The sequence below is a fragment of the Lissotriton vulgaris genome, chromosome 4_1 (genome assembly GCF_964263255.1).
Source record: "Lissotriton vulgaris chromosome 4_1, aLisVul1.2, whole genome shotgun sequence".
In the NCBI taxonomy this organism is placed as follows: Eukaryota; Metazoa; Chordata; class Amphibia; order Caudata; family Salamandridae; genus Lissotriton; species Lissotriton vulgaris.
Genome location: NC_141691.1, coordinates 660,787,404 through 660,806,606, shown reverse-complemented (window position 1 = coordinate 660,806,606; position 19,203 = coordinate 660,787,404). Strand labels below are relative to the sequence as shown.

The following is a 19,203-nucleotide window of genomic DNA, read 5'->3' as shown; positions in this document are numbered from 1 at the left end:
TCGCAGGTGCTGGCCTCATCTCTGCATCAGACCCACCCAGACAGACCTGGCCAGATTCTGTTTGGGCTGTGCGAGGCAAAAGACATTCCTTTCCCACTCTCCGGCCTTGGAGACTTGCACAGCCATCCTCCCTCTGTCCTAGAGATAAGTATAGAATGCATGAAAACACTCTGAAGGTACAACATAACCTCACGAGGCATCCTCACGAGATGCCTCTAACCTGCTTGTACTGGTTTACGTGAAAAACATGTTTATGTTACAGCTGAAGTGTAACTCTAGGTCAAGGCAGCACAAAATGGAAGTGCGATGCAACAAAATGGAAGATCAGAGCATTACATGGAATCGAGGTCAACATGTGATTTAGCACGTGTAAAATGGCAAATGCAGTACATTCCATCCCTTGACCTTCGATTCACCCATCATACCCCATTGGTCTAAATACCATGGATCTGGGACGAAAAAGGGAGAAAAGATTAGGAATGCATTGAATGCAACAACATAATGAGATAAAAACACAAATAATGACTATAATAACACCCAAGATATACTGAAGCTGTCCAAAATTAGGCATCCACCCAAACAACCAATCCCACCATCCTTGGTCAACGTCTTGGGTAACCCCTTTCACTAAATCTTTCAAAGCATTAATATGTGCATGGATAGACTTAGATTGGTCAGATAAATTAAAACAACATAGCCCATCAAAGTCCTCGCAACCGTGGTTATGTTTTAGCAGCAAATAGTCCACGGCTGCCCTATTTTGCAAAACAGCTTTTCTTGTTCCTTAATATAATAATAATTCAGCTAAAGCGGCAGAAGTGTGATTGAGGTTCTTCACAATTAAACAGACAAGCTTAGCAATTGTTCTGGCATTATAAACGGACAGTCCTGGCACTCCTACAATGGAAATAGCCAAACTAGTATATTCTGTTCTCGAAAGCAAATCAATATCAGAGTCACAATCCTCAGGTAATTGAATAGCAGCTCTAGAAGAGCGAATATGTGTAACAGAATGCATGGGGAAAAGCATAAGACTTAATCGTGATAAGGCACAAAGTCCTCCAGTTATGTTAGCTGGTATATAAGTGTATGAAATATTACCACACGAGAGCAACCATCCTTTGGGTAATTTCACATGGTTAACATGGCTAGCGGCTAATACGGTGTGATTACGAACCATATAATTGGTAACATTACTACATAAACTGTCATGTCGTGACTGACATAATGTTTGTTGATCAGGGGTCAATTGTTTGCTTTTCTCTAGTTTTAATTGGCCACACTTGCCAATCTTGGTAGGGTCACAAGTTAATTGATAGCAAACGTCTCCAGTCGAGATATTATAGTTAACAATACTTGTCATGTTCCTCCAGAGGCTATCTGTAACCTCCGGGCAAAAGCGACAGTACTCATAAAGACTCAGATGTGTTTGAACATCACTTTCCTCCACTACCCCATCAAAGTTTTTTTTGTTTTTTTTTAGTTCAACCATCTTTATTAATGTACACACAAGTGACACAGCCTCACACCTACAACCCTTGGGGCCGGTGGCATGTTCATCAATAGTTTTAGAAATTCACCAGGTTAAAGAAAATATGAAGATATACATATTAACACAGCCGTCATACCGGCAACCCGGAGGTCCGGTGGCAGAGTAAGAATGTCTGTATCATTTATATCACACTCATGTATGTAAATAATTCTCCGATCACATTGGTAGAACAATTTTATATTTTTGTGCCTTAAAACTCATATCCTAGTATAAACTCCAACAAAACCTTAACTGTGATCACTACTCCACAGCACTCTCCCTCCTATCCCACATCTGCAAGTTTTAACATCCTGTCTACCTTGATATTACTACAGTATTTATTTCACCCAGGGTCCGACAGTGGTCGTTCTTGCAAATATGTAAGTAGATACTGCCAATGGTATTGAGGTCTAGAGCTAACTGGTAGCTCTTCTTCATAGGTTGCCAGCGTGTCCCTGCAGTACGTTAAATCTTCTAACCAGTGCCTCAGTGTAGTCCACCGCGTGCTATTCCAATGTATAGATATCCTTCTTTTTGCCATCAGCAGTGCCACCACACAAAACTTACGTTTACGTGCTCTTATTTGCGGCACAAGACCCAGCAAGCATACCTTTATGGTGCAATCAACAGGTGTATCTAGCATGGTGCTCAGTGCTTCCGTTACCTCGGTCCAGTAATTCGCTATTTTCGGGCAGTGCCATGCAAGGTGAATGAAATCTGCCCCCTCCCCTTTACATCTTTTGCACCTTGAGTCCTGTGCTAGCCCATATTTATACAACTTTTGTGGTGTGTAGTACATTTGGTGCAAGTATTTATAATGGATGATTCGAAGGTTGCCATTTGGAGTTAACATCTGAGTCAACATACATGCTTTGGCCCAGTCATCTGTAGTTATTTGTTCAGGAATGACATTGTTCCATTTCTGTCTCGTTTTCTCTGTGGTTCCCGCTATATCTTCCTGCAATCTGGCATATAGCCTAGCCACCATGTGTGCTGCTGTAGGTGCTGTAATTATGTACTGCAGTGAGGTCATTTGTGGGGGTTCTGCTGGATATGTGTTGTAAAGTTCTTTTATCGCCCACTGCAGTCTGTAATAAGTAAAGCTAAACAGTAGTGTGGGATTACTTATGTAGCTCAAGCTCCCTAACGATCTGAAATGGCCTTCTTCATAAAGGTCACCCATTGTATCTATGCCAACTTGTCGTAATAGACCCATTCCCACTTCCTCTTGCGTCTCCGAAATTTCTGGATGATTCGTCAGAGGCAGAGCTGGTGCATATAACGGTAATTTCCCTGCTTTCTTGCCCATCAAATACCAGGCTGTGTTCGTTGCATCAATTGTGTTGACATCTCTGGAGTGCAGTGGGGGTCGTTTGTGTGGTAGGATCACCAGTAGGGGGATGGGGTGAGCGTCTCCTGTTTCCACCGCCACATGGGACATAAACGGGATCTCGTCATACCCGTAATGCGCAAATTGTGCTTGTGTACATAAATAGTAAAGATACAAGTCCGGTACCTTAAACCCTCCCTTTGAATATGGTAGTGTAAGTGTCCGTAACTCCAATCTCGCTTGCTTGCCTGCCCAGATTAATTTGAGCACCAGACTGGTTATGTTGCGAAATACTTCCGCTGGTGGTCTGATAGGAATATTGTTAAAAAGGTAAAGAAATTTGGGTAATATTACCATCTTTACTATGGCAGTCCTATCTGCCAGCGAGAGCGGCAACTTATTCCAGTGGTCTATTTTCTCCCCTAGTTCCATCACTACTCTTCCATAGTTTGTACATATTACCAATTCAGGATCCCTATGGAACCAGATGCCCAAGTAACGCGTAGGGTCCTCCCGCCATTCTAGTGGGTAATCTAGAGCAGAGTGAGCAGTGCTGTCCGTCAGTGCCAGAATTTGTGATTTTGACCAATTTATTTGCAGACCAGAGTGCTGACCAAATTTGATATATTCCCGGAATAAGGGATTACGGTTTACTTCTGGGTTTTTTACATAGAGCACCATATCGTCTGCATATAGAGAGATATGCAGAGGTCGCGTGGGGAGCTGGATAGCAGAATAATGATGGTGTTGCCTAATTTTGCACGCTAACGGTTCTAGTATCAACGCGAATATCATTGGCGACAATGGGCATTCCTGCCTAGTCCCTCTGTTTATTGTAATTGGATTTGAGATGTAACCATTCACCTATATGCGGGCTGTTAGGTCCGTGTAGAGCATTTTTATCCACTGCATAAATATGAGCGGAAACCCCATACACTGTAAGACGGCATGCAAGTAAGTCCATTCTATCGTGTCAAAAGCTTTTGCGGCATCTAAGAGTACTGCTGCTGCTTTGGTCTGAGGCGTCAAGTAATGTGATAGTGCAAAAAGCGTATGTGTATTGTGTGTCGTGGATCTCTCTGGTATAAAGCCAGATTGATCCGGCCTGATCAGTAGTGGCATGAGGGGTTTGAGCCGCGCCGCCATTGCACTCGCTATGATCTTGGTGTCAACATTCATGAGGGATAACGGCCTATAGGAATCACAGAGTTCAGGATCTTTTCCCGGCTTCAATAATGCAATCAGCATCGCTTCTCGAAGTGAGCTTGGGAGGGACTGCTTTTCATGTGCCATGCCTTACATCATGACTAAATGAGGTGCCAATATGTCTACAAATGCTTTTTTAAAATTCGCATGTGAAGCCATCCGGGCCTGGTGCTTTCCCGTTAGGGAGGGCTTTAATAGTATCCGTTATTTCCTCAACTGTAATGGGGCGGGACAAATAATCTCTGTGTGCATCTGCTAACCATGCTAGCTCAATGTCTGCTGTGTAGTTTAGAATATCAGCCGTTGAGACATTTAGGTGGGACTCGTATAGCTGACCATACGTGAGTTGGAATTCATTCAGTATGCCGTCGATGTCATATCTCGCTACGCCGTCTGTGTCTTTGATTATATTGATATGTTGTGGGGCATGTCCAGTGCAAATCTTTTGCGCTAGGGCTCTCCCAGGTCTACCTCCCTCTCCGTAAGCCCTTGCCAAACCACGTTTTAAGACATATTTAATTTCATCATTTGCGTAATTCTGATGTTCTGACAAGACCGTTTTTATCTCTTCTAGTATAGTCGAATCCCTTGTTTGGGCATATCGCTGCTCTAATTCACCCAGTTTAGTTTCTCTGATTTTTAACTGTCGTCTAATGTCTTTCAGAATACCTGCATTAGTACTGATGCATGTGCCTCTAATCGTCGCCTTAAATGCGTCCCATAACAGCCCTTTGTCTTCCGTGGTGGTTCCATTTATTTCAAAATACTCCACTATTGCCTTGTGAATGGTGTCAGTGAATGTAGAGTCAAGGAGCGCTGCAGCGCTGAATCGCCAGGCGAAGGGGGGGGGGTTATAATGTGGAAACACTAAGGAGAGTAACACTGGGCTGTGATCTGACAATGTTCGCGGCAAGTGTTTGATGGATGTAGTCCACAACGAGATCTCACTGGTCCCTAGCCAATAGTCTATTCTCTACCAGCTATTGTGTACTGTAGTCACATGCGTAGCTTCCAGGTGGCCCGGATGGCGTTCCCTCCAAATGTCCGTGAGCCTGAGGTCAGTGATGACATCGTGTAACTCTCCAAGTGCCCTTCTGTGTGGTTCTGTTGTGTTCAGTGAGCGATCTAGTCCATCCCTCAATGCTATATTAAAGTCACCCCCCCACATTAGGTTTCCTACCTGTAGGTCAATGATAGTGTGCCAAAGAGTGGTATATAGCCCCGGGTCATCTGTGTTTGGGCCATACGTGTTTATGAGCGCTATTTTTTGGTTCCGAAGATGCCCAACCACTATTATATACCTGCCCTCTGCATCTTTTAATACCTTTGGGACTTGAAAGTTGATCCCTTTGCATATCAGGATACTGACCCCTCGTGCATACGAAGAGTAATTGGAGGTGTACACTGCCTCTGCCCATCGCCTGCCCAGTGTAGTCGGTGCTGTTGGTGCAAGATGCGTCTCCTGGAGGAAAGCTATATCAATTTGCAGCCTAGTGAAATATGCAAATATATGTCGAATTTTTGGGGGGTTATTCAGACCTCTGACATTCCAGGTGATAAAGTTGAGAAGCTTAGACCTCATTCTATCCACAAGCTAATTGCACACATCTTAATCTGTAGAGGTCCCTTGTCTCATATGTACCCTGCAGCGTCAGGTCAAGTAATAACAAGAAATCATGTTTTGCGTTTACTCCATGTGAGCCGGAGTTTGCAATGCTTCTCATGTGCAGTGATCTTAAACAACAGTTCCCAAATTCCCACACCTCCCCCCCTCCCACTTTAGCAACCCAACCCTGCCAAAGCCAAGTCCCTGAATCAACCAACCTTTGAAACAAACTTAGTGTGGGGAGCACCCTCGTAGGGGGTCCACTAGGTGCACACATCTTCATCCACATTTGTGGATGTGGACGGGTGCGTTACCAACATTAAACATATCTCGTATCTCAGTGTAACTGAATAATGCATTCACAGTTATACCATTTCCCACTTTTCATCTACAGAACCCAATCTTTCACGAGTGCATTTAGCAGTATAAGCAACAACATTGTTCTGAGGAGGCGAGTATTTAGCCCTACAGGCCATTTCACAGCGAGTACTAGATAAAGCCTCCCTGCAGCCCCTCCATTCTGTGGCATATTGTCTATATTTGCCCCAGGTATAGCGCATGTTCGGCTTAAAGTAATCTTGCATTAGCACATGCAGTCTGAGCTGCTCAGTCACTCAAAGTCTTATATCAGCCATCTAACTAGTCATTACCACAGTGTTGCAGCCCTGGCGGCTATCAATCCACCTCTGCTCGTCGCATCTTGTTTGCACGCCAGCATATTAATCAGTGTAAGTTACATACATAGTAAAGGACTGAGGCATTTCCCTTACGCAGTGAGGAGTGACACAGTTTTACCTTCTGACGGTCGTTCAATCTTCCTCACTCTGCTGCTCTTCTCGTCCCGATGGTTGCCTACGCTTTCCCAGCTTTTTGATAAATTCATGTGCTGCCTGTGGCGTGGGGAGCACCGTCGAGTGTCCCGCATGTGTGACCTTCAGTTTCGCCGGGTAAAGCATAGAGTATTCCACTCCCAGCTCTCGTAGTTTTTTCTTTGCTGAGAGGAATTCCTTTCGGGCCATCTGGACAGCCATCGTGTGATCCGGGTAAAATGCTAGTTTATTTCCTTGATGTGTGATGTCTCCTTTTTCCCGAGCCCGCCTTAACACCACATCTCTGTCCCTATAGTTTAGTAGACGGGCTATGATGATGCGAGGGGGAGCCCCAGGTTTCGGCTGTGGTGCGAGGGAGCGGTGTGCTTGTTCCACCAGGAATACCGACGAAAAGTCCTCCTCTCCGAATAATTCTTTGAGTAGCTTTTCCACATAGTGTTCCATTTTGCCCCTGTTCGTTGATTCCGGCAGGCCTGCTATGCGGACGTTGTTGCATCTCGACCTCGCTTCCAAATCTTCCGTCTTGTTGCGCAATGCCTCCAACTGTGGTATTGGGTTCTTCAGACCTACATATCCCGCAAACCCGCTTACACCATAAGACAGAAGTTGGCACGGAAACTGGAAATGCAAAAGACAAGTTTATTAGGACCCCATGGGGTGGTGGTACATTCCTACAGCACCCTTCGGCAATGCAAGAAGTATCACACCGAACATCGGTGCAAGACCTCTTTTATACAGTTTTACAGTAATAAAAAGAGTAGGCGGAACACATTTGCTCAGTTTAGGTACATATAAGGACATTTTTGGAACACAGCCAGCTCATGGGAGGAGTTATAACACTACTGGTCAGTTTTGGGGAACATTCCTAAGTAATGACTGTCCACTAGTACAGAGGGTTTGACTACGCATGTGCAAGCTTGACCAGTACTAAAAATAGCGTGTTGCTGGGTAGGTTAGGTGGTCAGTGGTACAGAGAAAGGACAAAAGGGCATGCTGACCACGAGGCAGCTCGTTCATATAAAATGGACGCCAGTGGTCTCAAAATGGCCTCTGAACATCATGGTCAAGATAAGGGGAAAATCGTGTAGCAAAGCTGAACGCTAACCCGATCACTGTCAAATTACGACAGACAACCCTTTTAGCGTTTAGCTGAAGCTACCTCATAATGGACATAATCAGGGTATTCATCATCAATATTGATTGACATAATATTCGTTATTTCTCTATTGATCATTTGCTCATTCTTGACAATAGCTCGTTTGGATGGAATACAAGCAGAAATACACATAGGACATAACATAGGGCCGCACTGAATACATAGGCATAGAAAAAAGAGTATCCCAATTATTATACATAAAATTGTCAACAGTTTCCAACCCCAGGTATTGAGTAATGTCCAAAACCAGCCTGAAAGTGTCCAGGTACCATTATCAGGATGTATTTCAGCAGCTATTTTGTGTAATTTAGAAATGGCATCATATACAGAAGGTGAATTATCAGGCACATACACGCAGCAACTACTTCCGATAATGCGGCATGCACCCCCACGATCAGCTAACACTACGTCTAGAACCATTTGGTTCTGGAGCGTTACAATTCTGGTAATTTGAAGTTCCTCAGTCAAATTCCCCAAAGTAAAAACGGTCTCATTAGCTACGGCTTCCACAACACGTGTTAGCCGTCTGATCTTTCTGCTATTTAAAGCAGCACCAACAAATGAGAAGAGGCCTAAATTGAAATCAAAATATTGCTGCAGGGAGGTATCTGTCTGGTCAATTTCATCAATTGCTAATGTTCTCTTTACTCTATTTAGTATAAAATCATGGTATAAAATAAAATCGTTATGGTACATAGGCGGGGCAATAAACACAGGAGGTAATACAAAAGATATATAACATGTTCCTAACCAACCTATAGGGAGACGGTGATAACCTTCATTTCCACAAATAAAGTAAGTGTTTCGTGAAGCCACAAAGGTGATACCATTTGGAGTGTCAAAGGTGAGAGTAGTATTACATTCACTTCTTCCTACTGGGATTGTACCTTTATTTCGGACACATAAATCAGCTTTAGTATCAATTACTGTGATCACGTGCAGACTGGACATATTTACATTTCTTTGGTTCGTATAAACTCGGGGCGAAGATACATTATCTGGTTGGTCGATATTCTTCCCATTCAAATTTAGTTCCTTCTGCTTGCGGGTAGCCATCTCGATCATGATAGCAGACTTTATTTAGTCAAAAAAGTAAGCCACCTTTTGTCGGCCATCTCAAAGTGAACAGAAGAGTGTACCAAGCATTACAAGAACCATTGTGAGAGAACGGAAGAGGGATAAGCGGAGTGCCTCCTTTCTTTTGATGTCCAGGCAACATTCCACATACCCAACAGTTCGAAGTGTTCGTCATATTATGAGTGTGATGCAAAATTTGAATGAAACTGTTATTTAGATAAGTTTGTCTATGTCGTTCTTCATGATAGGGCAAAGTGAAATGAAAATGTTCAGATGGAATTGGGGAAGTAGGCAATAAATATTCTCTTGCCGGAACCATTCGTTCTACCACCCAAGCTATTACCGCTATCACCACTATGGTCATAACGAAAAGTATTGCACCAAGAATCCTCTTATTCCGTATCGTAGAAGGTGCCATAGTTCAAAGTACAAATGTCTCACAAAGAAAGCAACTAAAAAATAAAAATATGAGTGCTGAGCTCCGAGGTAGCCGTTGGTTTCTTCTCCGAGCTTCAAGACGGATGTCGCTACACTTGGCAGAACTGATCCCCCCCCTTGATATTCCCGGCTTCCGTTTCACAAACCTGGAGCGGTAACTCAACCAGTCTCGCACAAAACAACTGCTTTTCTTGGCCGTAGATTATATCTCTCTCCACCAGAGACAGTGTGGTCCGGGAAGGCTCCCTCCGATTCAGTAGACGTAATAGCTGGGCTCTTCTCTTCATACAAGATGTCTCGATAATCAGACAGCACAGTTGGGCTCACCAGATCCGGAGAGACACGACGACAATGAGTAGAATGCACCCATCGCTTCCTGTTCGTGACTCGCACAGCCGTTCGAGTCCCCAGCAACACCTGCTCAGGTCCACGCCACCTCGGCTCCAAGCTGCTGGTTCTCTCAAAAGTCCAGATCATCACATGGTCACCAGGACGAAGATTATGAGCCTCTCCAATAGAATTGTCGGGGAGCGCTTCTCGAACCTGTTGATGAATAGAAAGTAAATCATTTGTTAACCGTGCCAAATAATCGTTAATCATTATACAAGGCACATCATGTAACAACCGAGGCTTAGGAACTCCCCATATATTCATAGGCCTCCCAAACACCACTTCATAGGGTGTGAGGCCAGTTCGGGAATGGGGCACTGATCTAATAGATAGCAATGCTAGAGGCAGAGCATCCAGCCATTTCAAAGACGTAGATGCTAAGATCTTTGCTAGCTTCAGTTTCAGAGTAGCATTATACCTTTCCACCAGACCTGCTGACTGCGGATGGAATACAGCATGAAACTTTTGCTGAATTCCCAATCCCTTCATGACGTATTCCACAATCTTCCCAACAAAATGAGGACCATTATCACTCCACAGAAATTTACAAACACCGTAGCGCGGGAAGTACTCTTTGAGGAAAACCTTAGCTGTTGTCAGCGCTGTATTATCCTTCGTGGGGAAGGCCTCAATCCATTTACTGAAAGCACACACCACCACTAAGACATACTTAAGGTTGTTGCAACGCTCAAGCTGGATGTAATCCATTTGTAGTACTTCGAATGGTGCAGTAGGTGGAACAAACCCTCCTTTTGGAGTATACGTCCCTTTAGCAGGATTGTACTGCAAGCATATCAGACAGGTCTGCACTACTCTTTTGGCCGTATTGGCAATCTCAGGATGCTCCCAGACTCGTGTAAGCAATTTAGTAATTGCAAGAGCTCCAACATGTGCCAATCCATGTGTCATTTGAACCATTGCTTGCAAGTAAGCTGCAGGCAATTTCCATCTCTCCATGTCCTTGCTCCTCCAGCAACCCTCATCGTCCAACACTCCCTCCGTTGCCCAGGTTGCGAGTTCTGCTTCAGACGCTGATTTCTGAATGTCTAGTATCTCCTCTCTAGCATCATGCCATCGCTCAGCCGGTGATTTCACTACATACATCTGTGAGGCGTTTTGTAACATAGCAGTTTCCCTCGCTATGCGATCTGCAAAGGCATTTCCTTGCCCTACTTTGTCCGTCACTTTCTTATGTGCATTGCATTTAATTATCGCCACTTTCTTTGGACATAGTAGCGCATTCAGAAGATCACACACTAGTTCTCCATGCATAATGTGCACTCCGTGTGAAGTCAAAAACCCTCGCTCTCTCCAGAGTAGGCCAAAATCATGCGCTACTCCAAAGGCGTACCGGCTATCAGTGTAGATGTTCACACATAGACCAGCACTTAATTCACATGCTCTTGTTAAAGCTATCAATTCCGCTGCTTGGGCCGATTTCTGTGGTATTCGTGCTGTTTCTACCACTGTCTTAAGTGTCGTGATCGCATATGCTGCAGAAGTTGTACCATCTGGCAACCTTAAACACGATCCATCAACCCACAGTTCCCCATCCACCTCTGGAAGTGGCGTATCCTGTAAGTCAACACGACCCTTTGTTTGTTTTTCAGTCAGGAAAACACAATCATGGTGTTCTTCCTCCTGGCCCTCAGCAACTGGATACAGCAATAAAGTAGCAGGGTTCAGAGTAGCACATCTCTTCAGTGTGATATGCGGCGCCAACAGTGTTAACTCATATCCTGTTAAACGTGCACTCGTTAAATACTGGGTCTTTGTTTGATTTAACAGAGCATCTACCGCATGGGGAACTAACACCAACAATTTATGTGACAAAACTATTCCCTCACTCTGTCGTACAGCCACTGCTGTTGCTGCGACTGCTCGAAAACACCCAGGTAATCCTCGTGCTACAGGGTCAAGTACTGCCAAAAAATACGCACACGGTCTCTGCTTATCCCCGTGTGTCTACACTAAGACTGACAATGCACACCCATCCTTCTCGTGTACATATAATGTAAAAATCTTCGTATAATCTGGTGTACCTAATACTGGTTCAGAACAAAGGGCTTGTCTCAATTGTTCAAAAGCATTCTGACATTCATCTGTCCATTCAAGGGGAATCGGTGTAGTTTTGGACAATAATGCTAACAAAGGTTTTATGATGTGTGAAAACCCCATTATCCACTGCCTACAAAAAGACGTTAAACCTATGAAAGCACGAACATCTCTCTGAGTGTGGGGGACTGGTGTATCTAAAATCGCTTGGATTCGATCAGATGTCAATGCAGTCCCTCCTTAGACAAAAGATGACTGAGGTAGGTCACCTTTGGTCTACAATATTGGAGCTTTTTCCTAGAAACCTTGTGATTATTCTGGGCAAGAAAAGAAAGCAAAGCAAGACTACTCTCCTCACATTGCTCCTGTGTGTCTGCTGCAAGTAAAATATCATCAACATATTGAATGAGAGCCACTCCAGACTGTAAATCAAAAGAATCAAGCTGTCTTTTTAAAGCCTGGCTATAAATGCTAGGACTTTTAGTGTAACCTTGAGGAACTCGACAAAATCTATATGATTTATTATTTAATGTGAAGCAAAACAGATATCGGCTATCAGGATGGATGGGAATGGAAAAGAAAGCATTTTTCAGGTCTATGACGGTGAAGGTAGTGAATGTGGGCGGGATCAAGGTAAGTAGGGTGGTAATATCAGACACCACCGGGTATTGGGGCACTACTATCTTATTAATTTCTCTCAAATCAATAATAAACCGATAGATTTAGTCATCAGCATCTTTCTTTAAAATCGGAAGCATAGGGCTGTTACAGACGTTATAGGGAACTTCCTCTACCACGCCTGCAATAATCAAATCATGCACAATATGCGTTAAAGCAACTTCACCTTCCCTGGAAATTTTATACGGTGGCACACGAGGCAGAGACGCTCCCTCCTTTACAGTGATGCGAATAGGAGGGATAATCATCTGCCCACGTCCGTGTCTGAAGTAGCCCATAACGTTTGTGGGAGAGAGGCTAACGCCTCTATTTCTTGCATGGGGCACAATCTCTCTATCTCTGGGTAATTATCATTCATAATAACCCGCACTCCTTCAGGAGCGCATCGTATGGTTGCTCGAAAATATTTAAGCATATCTATCCCCATAATATTGTCTGGAGTGTTTGGTGACAATAAAAACGGGCACGGGGCAAGAAATCTGTCAATGTGAAATGTAAGGGGTTGGGACAATGGGCTAAGAGAGGGTGTTCCATCGAACCCTATTGATGTAATCATTTCGCCAGACAGGGGAGCCCTTGGAACCAAGTTTTTAGACAGAGCACTACGAGTAGCTCCTGTATCAACCAGGAACTGATCAGTAGAACCCAAAACGCCCGCTGATACATATGGACCTCTTTGATCTACTGGTACTTCAACCGATTCCACACCCCATCCTACGCAATCCTCTGCATGTGCATAATCCTGAGACTCTGCAGCCTCACCCTCCGCTATCTGATACTGATTCCGTCGATCAAAAGTATTATAGTCAGTCTGACCACGACCCCTCGCTTCAAACCTACCACGATCACTCGCTCCACCCCTCGCTCCTGAATAACTATTCCGTGTCCTTCCACCTCCTCGACCACGCTGATTACGTTGCTCTCGAAGCACCGGACAGTCTGAGGCCCAATGTCTAAACTGCTTACAGTATGCACACTGATCCTCAGAAATGCCGGTACGACCAGAAGGCGTACCTTACGATCCACGCCTACCTTTATCATTCCCTCTCGGCTGTGTAGCATAAACCTGAGCCAACATCACTTTCGTCTTTAATTCCTTCACTTTCCTATCAGTACTTTCTTTAGCCTCCAATTCCTGTCTCTCATAATACTGAGCCATAGTCAATAAAGAAGCAGGGGTCGCCGTGGTCCAGGAACTTTCACTAGTCTTTAAACATTTTGCAATCTCCGGTAGGAGATTTACTACATATTTGTCAACGAATAAATGCCTACCCGTGTCCTCTGTTAATAATTGCCCACTGTAATCATGAAATGCTTCCTCAAAACGTGAGAAGAAATCAGAAACCGACTCATCCGCCTTCTGCTTACAAGAGGCTAACATAGTCCAATCAATCTTTTAAGGAGGAACAAGCGTTTTTAATTTGTTCAAAATAGCCGCCGGGAGATCTAAAATTAATTGACATGGCTTACATGCGGGTTCCCTATCCAAATCAGCTTGAGCTAGAGTTTTCCAATCCACCCCCAGAATTGTTTGATTATCGAACATACGAATCGCCCTCCACATATCAGGAGGCAGTATTAACCCAAAGAAAAGGTCAATATCAACTAACGTCATAACACACGAAGAAATAGCCCCTTCCACCCCTTTATAGAAGGCTGTCGGATTCTTACGAGGGTCAGGCAGAACGGCTTTAAGTGCCATAACATCTGTTCTGTTCCACGGTGTATAAACCCAATTATATATAAAATAACCCTTTGCATTCACAGACGTTTGTCATCATCTGTACCTTGCCCTTTAGGAGGGACATATAAAGGTGCAGCTTCACGCTTAGGCATAACATGAACTGTAGAGCTCTTATCTGCTCCAAAGATAGGACACTCTTTGGATTTCTCCGTCGATCTCGGCGCAGGCGCATCTGATGCCTTTTTTGCCTCCCGTAATCTTGACGCCTCATCCCGTAGCTGGACCAACCGTTGAAAAAACCGATCCGCATCTGCAATAACAAAAAGACCTTTACGCATATTCTCACGAGCAACTGATACATCCTTATGCTCCAAATCAGTTGAATACTTTCTAAATCGTTCTACAACTTCATCTCCAAAATGGCTCAAGAAATACAACTGTTCTTGCTCAGACCACTTACGCATATGATCATCAATCTCTGAAATAGTTATCGTCTTAAGATTAAGTTTTCGAGCAAAACTACGCAATTCAGCAGCTTCACCAGCACTTAGCCTAGTACAACTACTCCCTTGATCGTCTCCGTCCGAATTCTCAGTTGGGGCCGTAGGTGAAACATATGGAGGCGGGCAACGGTCTAATAATGAAAAATCATCAGATTCATTAGTAAGGACAGGATAAAGAGGACGTCGAATAGGGAATTGACCATTCATTTGCAAATTACGTTCTCGTGCCTCCCTCTCTTTCTTCTCCTGCAACTCTTTTTCCTCCAGCTGTAAAGCTTTATCACAAGCAGCCTTTCGCTGCTCTTTGTCCGCCAAGGCTTGTTCACGCTTCATTCGCTCACGCACCGCTTTCTCCCACATACGTACACAATCAAACATATCTTGTCTAGACCTGCGCTAAAACAAACATTGCTCCACATACTGAACCTTTCGTAAATCAAATGACCCATGTAGTGGCCATTGCAATTCGGGATCAGATTTAGTATACTTGTTCCACAATGTACTGTATATAATAGGGGGAATGCCAAATTTAACGTACATTTCGCGATTAGGTGTCCCCTCTGGGGGAGCCGGCTGAGATTTACCTTTTCCAAGACAACACATTCCTCGAAGTGTGCTTAAAACAGGCATGTCAAAATATCACGGAAACGCAATATTAAAAAAATGGCACTTAATATACTTCACACAAGGTGTGCCGTTCAAACAAATACAAAATTAGAGAAATATCTCTACATTGCCTGCCTATGTGAAGTGCACTGCACATATAACTCAAATCATAGAACCAAATGTTAGCTAACTCAAAACAAATCCAAAAAGCCACAGTAAGCGTCCGTAGACTATCTTACCAATTACAAGCTTACCAAATTCTCAAGTATCCAGGTTCCAACTGCCAAGTTCCTTAATCGAATCAGCCAAACAGGCACTGTACGGCAACTCGAACGATCAGGATCTCAGTCGAGGACCGGCGCCACCTGGAGGGTCAGATCAGAAGGAAAGGAAGAAAACACCAGTGGCAGCGTACGCGTCCATGGCGAGTTTCCAATCCTTCGTCATGACCTCTCCTTCGGGCATCCGAGTCGCCGGTGAGTCCCTTCGTGGTTGCCAATTTGTGGTATTGGGTTCTTCAGACCTACATATCCCGCAAACCCGCTTACATCATAAGACAGAAGTTGGCACGGAAACTGGAAATGCAAAAGACAAGTTTATTAGGACCCCATGGGGTGGTGGTACATTCCTACAGCACCCTTCGGCAATGCAAGAAGTATCACACCGAACATCGGTGCAAGACCTTTTTTATACAGTTTTACAGTAATAAAAAGAGTAGGCGGAACACATTTGCTCAGTTTAGGTACATATAAGGACATTTTTGGAACACAGCCAGCTCATGGGAGGAGTTATAACACTACTGGTCAGTTTTGGGGAACATTCCTAAGTAATGACTGTCCACTAGTACAGAGGGTTAGACTACGCATGTGCAAGCTTGACCAGTACTAAAAATAGCGTGTTGCTGGGCAGGTTAGGTGGTCAGTGGTACAGAGAAAGGACAAAAGGGCATGCTGACCACGAGGCAGCGCGTTCATATAAAATGGACGCCAGTGTTCTCAAAATGGCCTCCGAACATCATGGTCAAGATAAGGGGAAAATCGTGTAGCAAAGCTGAACGCTAACCCGATCACTGTCAAATTACGACACAACGTCTTCTCCATGTTGGCGCAATTTTTGGTGTTGGTGCTGGAGGCATCCTCCACCGCCGATATCCTTGTTTCCGCTTCCACAAGCCTTTCACCGTGTTTGTCCATTTTTGCGGCCATATTGTCCACTCTCTGTGTTAGGGTGTCCAGCTTACCATTCATTTCTTGCAGGCTGCGTTGTATGGCCCGCAGCAACCCCTCCATTCCCGCGCTCGCGTCGTCATCCTCTCCTCCTTCAGCTTCCGACGCGTTGCCAGTGCCTTTATTCTGTTTTCTCGCTTCAAATTGCAGTTTGGTTTGCTGTTTTTCCGGTTTCCCCATTGTACCCGGTGAATTTGATGTGCTAGTCCTGGAGCGCGGGACGGCGTGGAGAGCGTGCCCACGCCTGGTCGCTGTACTCATTCGGTGCGGGGGGAGATGGGAACAGAAGGAGTCACTGGGATCCTATTGTAGTGCTGTCGTTTACTATGCCAGTAGTGACCAGGAATAACGTTAGCAGATGGGTCGCATTTCACTGCTGTGTCGCGGGTGCAGGATCTGTAGAGGCAGCGCGCTTGTAAACTTATGGCAATTCCTCTGTGCAAGCGTACTATCAATCCTTCAGGAGCGCCATGTGCAGGGATTACCGCCGGCTGAGAATCACCAGGCTGCCATCTGTCAGTGCAAGGCTATGAGTGTCTTGGATCATGGCGCCTCCCATTCAAATGAGTGTGCAAGCGATGCAAGCAGCCGCACCCGAAGCAGCCCGGCATGCACTCCTGTCCGCACCCTCGCTTATCCCCGCTGCAGACTCCGTCCAAAGCACCGGCCGGGACAGCCCGGCGCAGCCGACGCTAGGGCACTGTTCTTCGCGCGGCTCGTCTCAGACCCGCACAGTGTCTCCACCACCCCTTATGGGCTCGCCACACCTGCTGCACACAGCTCACCAGTTGATCCGAGAAGCGCCGCGGGCCGCAGCGGACAGCACCGTCGCACATCCACACGCACAGCCTCCGACAGAGCCCGCAGCAGGAACATCTCACCACCGCATCCCGCCTCTCATATTACTGCGGTTCAGCGCGGCCACCATTTTGCCCGTTGCTAGCGCCCTTTGGAACGCACATCAGTTGTGCACTTACATGTAATCGCCGGTGCCATCTGATCACTGTGTTTCGTTGTACCCATGCCGTTCGCAATGGATGGGCCCTTCCGATGTCTGGATTCGCTCGGAGCAGTCGTCTGGTGATGCCACAGCCGAGCCCGGTGTCAAGTCGCGGGCGCCGCCATTTTGGGTCTTCAGCCGCTGTTAGGATCTCTCTAAGTCAATATCTGCATTTATAGCCAGTCTCGGTGCACGCAAAACATTTCCAGTTGAGCCGCTGATGTTCCGCCGTCCGCCGAGTCGAATTAGGGCATTTTTGTTAAGTGTTACACTGCGGTAATTGCGATAACAGTCACCCGCCCGGCGGAGCTGTCTTAGGAGGCAGCCATTCCGCAGTGCGCCCTCTAGCGCCCCCCCACTACCCCATCAAAGTTAGTTTGGTTGAAAATGTGCAGAAGCACCTGTGCAGGGGTAGGTACGGCGACAAGACACGTTGATATCATATCAGCTGTACTCTGAAGATTTCTCATACAGAAGTGGGAAGTGTTCAGCACATTCCCGGCCAAGTAGGCCCAGATGTTATCCGGTTGCTGCAACAATGCTGTTATCCGACTAGGGCGGTTGATCCCCTTCAGCATCCCCGGGCCCTCCCGTACCCCTCAGGACACGCCCAAACACCGACCACACAGCGCAAGCATCGCAGCGGCAAGCCATACTGTGATCTAGAAACAGAAAACAAACTGGTATAATCACTCTCGCAAATAACATTTTTTAGCAGGTACATTCTCCCACTTTTCCTGTCCGGGTTTCATGATGACTAGGATGTTGTCCCTACCCTTAGCGATCAATTCTGCAGGTTCAGGAGGTTTGTTTGGGGACTGCACTAAGCATGGGCGAATTTAGCGAATCTGGCGTTCGCGAATTTGCGAACTCGCAATCCGCAAAATCCGCGAATTCTCGCGAATTCGCGGATTTTTTTTTTGTGTTCGCAAGGATTTCTGCCAGTTCGCGAGGGTTTTGTACCAGTTCGCGATTGCGAACTTACATGTCGGCTCGCAACGGTCACGATTATGTTGTTTCTACGTCTGGTTCATCATCACAGGTTCCAAGAACCCTCTGTTTCACCCCTGCCACCCTCTGTTTTACCCATGCCATCCTCTGGTGCATCAATGCCACCCTCTGGTTCATCATCACTGTAGATTATGGGGGGGAAAAGCAAGCACACCTGCCTGCTTCAACTGACATGAATTAATTTGGGGTTGATTTATTAATGTGTCACTGTTTTAAAATTCCATCCTGGCACCTGCTTCCTTATCTGTAATTTGCTTTCTGTTGCAGTGCAATTTTTTTTTCCAGGACCTTTGTGGCCTACTTGTAGCTATTCTATGAGCCTGCTGTGAGGGTCAGAGCAGGGTCATATAATTGTTGCAACTAGCAACTGAACTCTGGAGGGGCCCTTGTCATGAAGCACTACAGGGAATGGTTACTAATGATGAGTTTGAACTTTTGAACCTGCTGAATGCTTTTTTTGTGTTCGCAAGGATTTCTGCCAGTTCGCGAGGGTTTTGTACCAGTTCGCAATTGCGAACTTACATGTCGGCTCGCAACGGTCACGGTTATGTTGTTTCTACGTCTGGTTCATCATCACAGGTTCCCAGAACCCTCTGTTTCACCCCTGCCACCCTCTGTTTTACCCATGCCATCCTCTGGTGCATCAATGCCACCCTCTGGTTCATCATCACTGTAGATTATGGGGGGGAAAAGCAAGCACACCTGCCTGCTTCAACTGACATGAATTAATTTGGGGTTGATTTATTAATGTGTCACTGTTTTAAAATTCCAGTCTGGCACCTGCTTCCTTATCTGTAATTTGCTTTCTGTTGCAGTGCAATTTTTTTTTCCAGGACCTTTGTGGCCTACTTGTAGCTATTCTATGAGCCTGCTGTG

The 19,203-nt window shown here is 45.4% G+C and overlaps 1 pseudogene; it reads right to left on the bottom strand.

The window, feature by feature from the left end:
• Positions 1-405: 405 nt before the first annotated feature.
• On the bottom strand, positions 406-17,894 carry LOC147722394 (uncharacterized; annotated as a pseudogene).
• Positions 17,895-19,203: the final 1,309 nt, after the last annotated feature.